This window comes from Mauremys reevesii, linkage group 7 (assembly GCF_016161935.1).
Source record: "Mauremys reevesii isolate NIE-2019 linkage group 7, ASM1616193v1, whole genome shotgun sequence".
Taxonomy (NCBI): Eukaryota; Metazoa; Chordata; order Testudines; family Geoemydidae; genus Mauremys; species Mauremys reevesii.
This window is the reverse complement of record NC_052629.1, coordinates 24,720,001-24,730,000: the sequence shown is the minus strand read 5'-3', so window position 1 is coordinate 24,730,000 and position 10,000 is coordinate 24,720,001. Positions and strand designations below refer to the sequence as shown.

General features: G+C 36.9%; 1 protein-coding gene across 6 annotated transcripts in view; it reads left to right on the top strand.

Moving 5' to 3' along the window:
* Window positions 1-10,000, top strand: part of EBF3 (EBF transcription factor 3) — a 130,442-nt gene that overhangs the window by 95,456 nt on the left and 24,986 nt on the right. The gene's annotated exons all lie outside the window — the stretch shown is intronic.

Sequence of the window (10,000 nt, the reverse complement as noted above, 5' to 3'; positions counted from 1 at the left end):
AAAGCTGATATTCACATGAATGGTAATTACATTCATAATTTTTTTAAGTTAATGATTTGACAAAGTGGGTCCATAACACACACATGCTTACTACTGCAAATATTCATGTGTGTATTATGAATTGTTCTGTTGTGTCACACACGTCTTTAAAAATAAACACCAAAGAGTTCTTCAATGTTTATTTGATAAATAGATAGAATGTAGTGACTCTGGGAGAGATTTTAGGCCCAGATCCTCCAATGTATTTAGGCACCTAAGTCCCATAGATATGGGCTGAAGTGGAACTTAAGTGATGACTAAGGGCGTTAAGGGAGTGCCTAAAAACCTTTGAGGATCTGGGCCTTAAAGCCTACTCGGTAAAAAATGTACTTTTCATAAAAACACTAGATTGGTATTTTCCCCATAGGCTGTAACTGTTTCCGTCTAATTGTTTTGATCTTGCTGGAAAAAGTGTGTATTTGGGGTACTTTTGAAAACTATGATCAGATTACTGAGACTTTTAAAAACAATTATTGTTCTAGGAATCCAAGCCTGCTCACATTGAAGTCAATAGGAGTTTTGCCATTAGCTTCAGTGGGATCAGGATTGAGCCTTTAGTATGAATATTGTGCTCATGAAAGGTGCTGGATTGATAGCCGTGGAGACTGAAGTCCTCCATCTATCCACAAAACAGGCACAACCTGGGCAGGAGCAGTGTAAGTTTTCCCTCCAGTGTACCTCAGCTCTGATCTGGAAGGACCCACCTCCAAGGGTGAGAGGATATTTAAGTCTCCCTGTCTGTTCAGTTCTTGGCTTTTCTGCTGAGACTGTCAAGAAGGGTGCCAAATGCGGTGGTGGTGGTTTTGGTGATATTGACCTCTCTCCAGTGTGAACGTTGCCTAAGACCACTATCTTATTTCTTATGGTATGCTAAGCAGATGGTAACTACAAAGCTGGCTGGGGTTGAATGGGCTACCTATAGGCAATTGGCTAATCCAATCATGATAATAGAGTCTTTAAAAATACTATGATAAACACAAATGAAATCAATCCACATAAAGCTACAGTAAAACACCATGGAAGTATATGATTCAGTTGTCTTAGTTGCAGGGAATTAACATGGAATTCTAGCTTCATACTTTAACTAACTGTTGTGACCAGGTATTTGTGCAATGGTATCCAAACAATGACTAGTTATTTTGCTTTGTAAACAACAGTATTCAGCAAAGTAAAGTGAATTAACTAAAAATGTTAGACTAAAATGCAGTTTCTTCAGCTGTTGTAAATTGATGTAGTTCCACTGTCTGCAACAGAGCTATGTTGATTACACCAGATGAGCATCTGTCCCTAAATAGGCAGTCTTACTTTTGACTTTCCTTATATTAATTGCTTTAAGAAATTCCATAAATTGTTATTTTAATGTAAATTTCCATAGGTTAAATTAAAAGTGCAAAAATAAATGAAGTTTTAGAAAGGAGCCATTTACTTTTCCTATCCTGGAGTTCTCCTTCACCAGGATTCATAGGGACATTTTAAATAAAGATGTTTAAATGAATCATCAAAGTTTCCATAACCGCTGTTGCTGCAATTAATTTACTGCGAAAATAAAATAAAAACTTTAACAGAAATGTAGATTTCAAACACTTGGTAAGGGATACAGAAGCCTATATGTCAACAAAAAGTAAAAAGAAAGGTAGGGTCAGAGCCTATCTGACCTGGAAACTTCTGTCAGATTTGCATTGCCCCTAAATTGATGGGGACAATGAGATAATGATTGGAAATTACACTCACCATTGAAAACTGAGCCAAGCCTCACTGTATTTCACAATATGAAAATTATGTGGCCCTATAGTAAGGAGGGGCTGAATCCCCAGGGCATCTGTTTCCCATCAGTGTCCCTCCATGCTTGCAGTCTGGCTTGGCACTCTAACATTTAACCTTCTCAGCATGAGGTGGACCATAGGGCAACGAGGCTGCAGAATAATGAAACAAGAGTGTAGTGTGGAGTACAAAGCCTTTGTAAAGTATAGAAGTTGAAACATTAAATGATCTGTGTACAGTGATATGAAAGTACCAGATTTTTCAAAAACAGGCTCTATTAGTCACACATAGTAAGGATACTGTGCTGTTTCTCAGCAGGCTAAGGGAAGGCCTATCCCCATCTATCCATGCCTTTTTGCCCACTGCTTTCAAGTATTATAAAGATACAATTACCTTGGGAGATTGTGGCAGTTCAGTTGATTAGCACGGTGAATTAAAAGAATGAGTCACAAATGACATGTCCAGCTCTTCTCTACTAGTCCTTTGTATTCCCAGTATACCTCACCCCTGTTGTAAGGAGGTCAAAAATTAGAGAGAGATAACAATTTTCAAGCAGCTAGCACTTAGGAGCAGAATTAACAATCATTCTGTATGTAATTGCCAGTTAATAGTAAATTGCCTTCCAGACTGTAAAATGCAATATAAACTGGTGGGCACCTAAAATTAAATTAATGAGATATTTGCTGCATTTAAAAGCGAATAGTGCAAATTAATAACTGAATGCAATACTTGTTTTAATATTTGCCTAATAGTGTATCATTTGCTTGTTTAATAGTAATTAAAATAGTCCTTACCTGAAAAATTCTCTGCATAGTTAAATTGAGCAATTCTGTGCAGGTTAGAGTAATCATTTTACTGGTAGAAGTCTTCTAGGTTCTTAAATTAAATATCAGAGATTATTTTTTAATTAGAATATGAGCATTGCAATGTTATTTGATTAAGGCAAATTGTGATTTGTATGCTTCTAAATGAAATTATGTTACAGTGCAAACTACTTTTATGCATATGTTTTAAGGTGTGAGGACTTATTTTGTGTGTTCACTTTAAGAAACCAGTAGCATGTTTGCACTGTATTTGTGCAAGTGTACTACTGTTTTCTTAAAGTGCACATTTTGCATAAAGGTTTCCTACTAAACAAAAGAAATTCAAGCCAATTGATATTAGTATTTCTTCAAACAAAGGTCCTCAGCATACCATGAATATACTCATTTAGAACTTTTAATGCTGACCTTTTCCACCCAAATATTTTTGTAACCTTCCCTCATTTTGGTAACTTCTTTTGCTCAATTAAAGAAATTACAATAAATTACTTAGAATGAACATGTAGGTTTGCAGTATACTGAACCGAGTTGCTAAACAAGGTATTGGCATGCAAAAGTAAACATGTCCAAAATGGACAGAGAAAAAGCTTGAATGTTGAATACATGGAACCATCCCCAGGTCTGCAATGCATTTACTAGATGTAAACATAAAAATTATTATTTCTGCATAAAGACTTACATTCAATTTTAGGCTTATGAAATCATTACTCAACCAGTAATTGTTCACAGTTTGTGTTCCCTCTGATAGAGTATTTATGGGGGGAGGGGGGGAGTTAGATTCTTCTTCAACACTAGCACAATATCAAGGGGAAAAAACCTTCTTTAATGACTATATTGTCCTGGCTCGTTCATTTTGACAACTTTTCCTTCAGTATCTGAATCTCTGTTTTGGCTAGTTTGCCTCATTTAACCCCCACCCCACTTCACCCTCTGAAAAGATCTCATGTTTCTGAAGTATTTTAAAGATCTTTTGTGTGCATTCAAATGTGATTCTGTCAATGGCACTGTTACACTGTTTAGAGTCAATAGCTCCCTTCCATCACAGCCAACACAAACTAGCTGTCTCATAGGTCAGTGCTCTTTAAACAAATTACTTGTATCCACAGAGCAAATGATTGTTAATTGCCTCCCACAAATCATAGTATTTTCACTATGCTAAACTAAATGCTAATGCCTTAGTTAAATTTAAACCATCTGATTATTTCTTGTACCTATTCAATTATGGCTTTACCCATGAAACCCAGTCATTGTAAAAAAATTAAAACAAAACTGTAGATAACGAATACTGTTACAGGAGTGGTAAGCCCTTAAAAATAAACGTATGGGTACATTTTAATTCTGACATTCGCAGCAACTTTAATCCATATATGCTATACTTTCATTTTTTATTTTAAGTGCTCTTGTCCTAAAGCAAGTTACACTCACTGTAAAAACAGTTTTGGTTATTTATTGATCAGGCCCTAAAAATAAAATAAAAACAAATAAATAAATAAAAACAACAACAAAAAGTAGGACAGATATCCTTGTCTTCTCTCAGAATGGTTCTTTCTAATAAGTCCTTCAAAGCTGATTAGGCGATTTTCAAAAAACTATAGCAGCTAACACTTTAAAATAGCCTAATTGTGCTTTATAAAACTATATTTCCTTTAAAGTATTGCAGTCAAAAGAGAAAATAAATGTTCTGTTTAGCACTGTATTTTGTCTCAGAAGGGATTTTTCAGTATAAAGTATATTTTAATTAAGAAGTAAATGCTAAACATGCTAAAAACTGATTCAGTAAAACATCCAGTATTAGCATCCCGGAAATTGCATATTATACAGTTGCTCATTTTAAAACAATAGTAACTCCAGGTTTAACAGGGTCATTGTTGTCCCCTTTCTTTTCTGTCTCAAAGGAGGCCAGAAGAATGAGACATACCATTTGTGCTATTGCACAAGTAGACTATTTGTCCTAATCAGTGACACCCATTTACTAGAATTGCTTAAAATGAACTATACCTCATATAGAAATCGCACATTTAGAGTGTTCCATTCATCATCTGAAAATTGAGGGCCAGTAAACTTTTCTGTTCCTCCAGCGGGATCATAGACATGCATCAAAATGTTAAAAAATGATTGGTGAGAGAGAACTGTCACCCATTTATCAAGGAAAAGGAACATTATTTGCTAATTTCCCAACCAAGGCAGTGACAGGGTGCTTCGTCTTTAGACCCATGGTGACCAACATGGCCTTTTTGTTATTAGTACGAGTCAAGCGCTTTTTGGCTGTTGCTAACAAGACACATTTGTCTATCATCAGAGAGTGCTTTATTTTTTTTCAAGTGGCTGCGACCAAAGTCTGCTCTCAGTATCATGATTGGCTGTACTTCTTCAGGTTGTGGTAACACTGAGAAACGGAAGAACAGATAAATCACAAAGTTTTTACGTCAAGGTGAAGGTATCGACTCTGCTGTACCAAAACTGACAAAATGTAGTGGTGAAGAGACAGTAATTCATCTTCAAAAGAGGACAAAAGGGTCATCTTGGTTTCACTTAATAATTGCTGAAATTTGAACATTTGAATAAGACCTTGTTTTCTCTGAGAAAGGAAAATACATTTTTCATCATTTCCCACCCTTTTTTCTGTATAGTATAAATATTATACATGATTGGAACGTAACAGTTTACTGGGTATGAAACAATCAAATGCTATTTTTATTTTCTTGAATTTCAGATTTTATTTTGTTTATTCCTAGATCCAGATTGCAACACTCAGGCTAAAAACTTCCCAAAATTGTAAATTGAACAAGGAATGACTGAGGGGGAAAAAAATCTAAAAGCTTTTATTTAAAATTTACATCTAAATCCATGCTTACCTCCATGCTTTATCAAAGCAGGATATCGAACATAAATCCAGGTTTCATAGGAGAATATCCAATAAAACATCTATTTTTGGCTAATTGCTGCTACAAATGCCTATAGGTATACTCCTATTAAACTTATTTTGGGCGTCATCCAAATCCCATTGAAGTCCAAATAAGTCTTTCCATTGACTTCAGAGGGCTTTGGATCAGGACCTAGACTGGTAAAATGGAAAAACCCCAGCACCCTAGGGTTGAATAGTAATCATGGGTTTATTGTGCTTATTATGCAGTAGCTTATTACAATGCCACTGCTGTAGTTACCAGCTTGTTAGACTTTTTATTTTAAACCCTTGTTTTTGGAAGGTTAATTTCTCTGTAAAATGGAAGTTTGTTTTTGGCGAAATGATTTCCATAAATTTTGATTTTAAAACCCCCACTTTCACTTAGCTCAAACCATGTATACAAAGAAATCAGTCCATCAAATAAATAACCGTAAATGTATTGAAGTCAATTTACAAAAAAAAGTTGTTTCAGATATGTTTTTCTATGTCAAAAATTTATTTGATTTTTAAAAAATAATTTCTAAAGGCATTATTCCATATTATGACCATTTTTCTTTATTTTTAATACAGGTTTTAAAATGCCTTTAATGAGCATATGGAATAAATGCATTTTCACAAGCGTTTTTAGTAAACATAGTTATTGTGCATATGCTGAATAGAATTCAGTGTAGATGGTGCTAATGTTTCAATACAGAAACTACCATTGAAACATTGTCCTTGTGGTGTATTGTATCAGTAGTCCACAGCCTGAAGTTTCTTAAAGGGTCACCGTCAAGGCTGATACCACACTTAAATTTGCAGTTTTGTTCTTTACATTTCCCTTGACATAGCTATCAACCTTGAAAATGAAGAATGCAACATTTTTTAAATCTCAGCTGACAATCAGGGAGCAAAAGAACAATAACTCCATGATGCTTGGCTTGTTGGGACAATAGGCATGTGCACTGTCCCCTTCCTGTGTCTCCCTCTGGCTTCATTTTTGAGAGCTCACTTGTGGATGTAATTGACAAGAAACCTGAGCTTGAGCATTTCAGAGCCCATATTCTCATTTGTTTCAGTCCTCGTCTCAAGAGTGGTGTGGGCAGAGGGAGTGACACATATATCCATGTTTGCAATCTGTGCTTCCTGGGCGTATTGTGGGTTTTTGGGGGTTGTTTGCTCCTAATGCATCTTCTAGGATTTTAAGACACATAGGCCTAGCACTGGATAGTTATGTTTTCCTCTTACAAGATCCTCAACATAGATATGGGAATCTGGGAAGTGGGAAGAGGACACAGGCAAATTTTTGGCATGTTTGCTTGACAGGGTCCCTTTACATATGCATATGTGGAGTGGTCATCATAAAACTCGTCCCTTGCTTTACATATCTACATAAAGTGACTTGAGTATTCCTCATACTAACCTCATTTTTGTTACCTGGTCATCTAATACAAAAATCAAAAGTTTTTAAAGACAACCTTAGTAGTGATGATAAAATAGGTCTTTACTCGGTCAAACTTTTACCTTCAATATGCCAAAGGTTTTTAAGAATAAGGGTCCTTTGTTGACTTATGAGACCATTTTGGCTCTTAAAATCATGGTTATATCTTATCAGTGATCCATAAATAATAGGGAAGTCTCACATGCTTGGAGTAAGATTGTTTTTCTTTAAACTACTATAAAAAGATCCTTTAAAGTAACATTAAGGGTCTAAATATAAGTCATTCTACTGTGTCTAAATATTACTGTGAATATGTTTCATAATATTATATGCTGAATTTGGGTGTTCACTATCTAGTGTAGGTACAGCAGAACAAGTCACAATAAGTATAATGTGTCAATTTTAACATATTTTGGTGTGTTTAAGTGAGAATTAAAGTTAGCTAAAATAACTTTTTTGTGTGTGTGCTGAGTGAGCATACTTTTGCCAAACATATGACATCACAGAACTTAGAGATGGAAAAGATTTATCAGGTTATCCAGTCCACCTTCCTGCATTAAATATTGCTCCTAAGTTACTAGTGTGCATTGGGGTCCACATGGAGAAGCATCACCTCGGGGACAGCACCGGGAAGCACCGTGTTTCTGAAAAGCACAGTGCTTCTTAGAACAGCCCAGGACATAGGGACAGCACACCTCATATGTTAGGGTGTCCATGACACTCAGTGCAGATGTGTGCAACTCTCCACAGCTGCTTATGCTGCTAGCTAACTAGGAGAAGTGGGGGCAGAGCCATAGCCCCACTTACTGTCTACTAATTCTTCACCACATGGCTAGTGGTAACAAAGTGTGACTACTCAGAGTGGCTTCAACAGCTGTAGTTGCGACATGCTCCTGCAAAGAGGGTACAAGAGGAGAAGAATCCTTATGTCCTCCCCAGAACATCCATTCAGGGGTTAGCCACAATCCAGTCCTTAGAAAGTAGTAGGAATATTTTTGCGTAGCTCTAATACCCATGGGAGGAGTCAGCACCAAATAAGATCACAAATATAAAGACACACCAGCACAACTACTGTTTGCATTAGAAAAATATATCTTAATTAGTGAAACACCTTAGAGTATTGAATACTTAAAATGTAATGTTTTGCTGCTTTGATATAGTATTCGTGCTTCTGTATCATTAGTGAAATACTTTATCATATTAGCAAAATGCCAAATTCTGTTACTAAAATATTCTGTCACATTAGTCACATACGCCATTGTATTTGCAAAAATGCCATGTTTTATTATAGTTACATACATATTTATTATAGTTATATACATATTAAAATAAGGTGGTTCCCTGACATATGATCATTTATGATTTTGTATCATACTAGTTCTCTTTCTTAATTGTTCTCAGATTCAAGGTTGTGTTGTGGTTGCTGGGTTCCCGCTCCTGCGTATTTGTTTCTGATCAGCAAAACCCTCCAAGTGTAGAAATACCAGTAGTTTCAATTGGAATTCTACATGTTGAGGTCTTACAAGATCTGGCTCCATATTGGTGGAATTCAGATAATTTCCAATGATTTGTTCATCTTATTGGAATCACTGTAAATCAGTGTCTTCTTCACCTACTTGCAAAGCAAAACAGTCACTGTAAGGCTGAAAATGTTGTGCAATTGGATGTTGAAAAGCCAAATACTAAATAGTGTATGTGGGTTTAGTTGACGTCAATTTCTATTCACTAGTTTGTACTGTATCTTTTAAATACATTCTTCTAGTGATATTTCTGTCTCCAAATATGTTTAAAAATAGCAGACTAGCATTCGTAAGATATAAACAAGGCTGATATCCTGGCACTTGCACACATGGGTGAGATTCACTTTCCCTGCATGAAACCTAACTATTCAGTCTTTATGTGAATGGTGTGGGGAACCAAGAGGGATGGGGACATGATATCCTCTTTTCAAATTGAGACATCTCCCATCTGTTACTCCAACGTGCAGGTTGCAATAAAAGCATATCCCTACACAATCTATATGGGATGTTAGGGCCCCTGGATCCACATAACTATAGATTCCAGAGACCCTCTGCTAACCAGTCTCTGTTACTGACCTCTGTACCAGCCTCTGCAGCTCTGGTATGGAGAAGCCTTCTGTGGTATGTAGGAGCTGCAGAGGCTCCACTATGCAATCACTCCAGTTCATCAACTGTGGCCCCACCAAGGGATTAAACGGTGAAGCAGGTCTTGCTTAGGACTGCTGTAAACCTTGGCCAAATACGCTGGCTGTGCATGGTGTTCACAATGTTTGATGCAAGGCCTATGAGCTCAGGTATTATGGTGAATGTAGGATAGATTGAAGGATAGATTAGATAGTTGGGAGAGCTGAAGATCAGTGCCAGTACTGTAGCATAATAGGTGCAGTAGCCTCCTGCCTGTCCATCTGATTAATCTTCTCTTGATAAGCATTTATACCAGGCTCAGCACCATGATGTTGGTGAGGCCTAGTAACTCTAGGAGATGCCACCTTCTAAGGGTGTTCATTCCATGGATCAGGAGAGTTGCTAATTGAGCACCACTCCACATCCATAATGGCACTCAGCACTACTGGTTAACAAGGCCCTGGAGAGCTGTGGTTCGCAGTGTGCTTGCGGTGTTAGAGCTCCAACTAGGCTCTATTAGCAACCCAGCATTTCTGTTGAGGCTGCCATCTTGTTTTACAGAATTTAGCTGTTGTGTTAGTAGAAAATCCTTGAAAACATCAAATGAATGTAAACTTATTTAGTGATGACTGTCTGCATCCACAGAGCCTCTGGAACAATGGCTCCCAGAGTTGTGAACTGCCGCATTCATCTCAGCTGAGTCCAGTGATGCCAATTTAAATGTCAACATTGTTAATTATTTCACTGCTATCAAAACAGGTTAATAAAAAAAGGGGGAGGAACACAGATATGCTATGAATGAAATCTCTTTGGAGTGCTTCAAGTGGCTGGTACTTGGGAGAGTACCGCCACTTTTTCCCCCAGTCTGCCCCCTGGTGCCAAAAAGGAGCGGGCTGGAGGATGGGTAGAG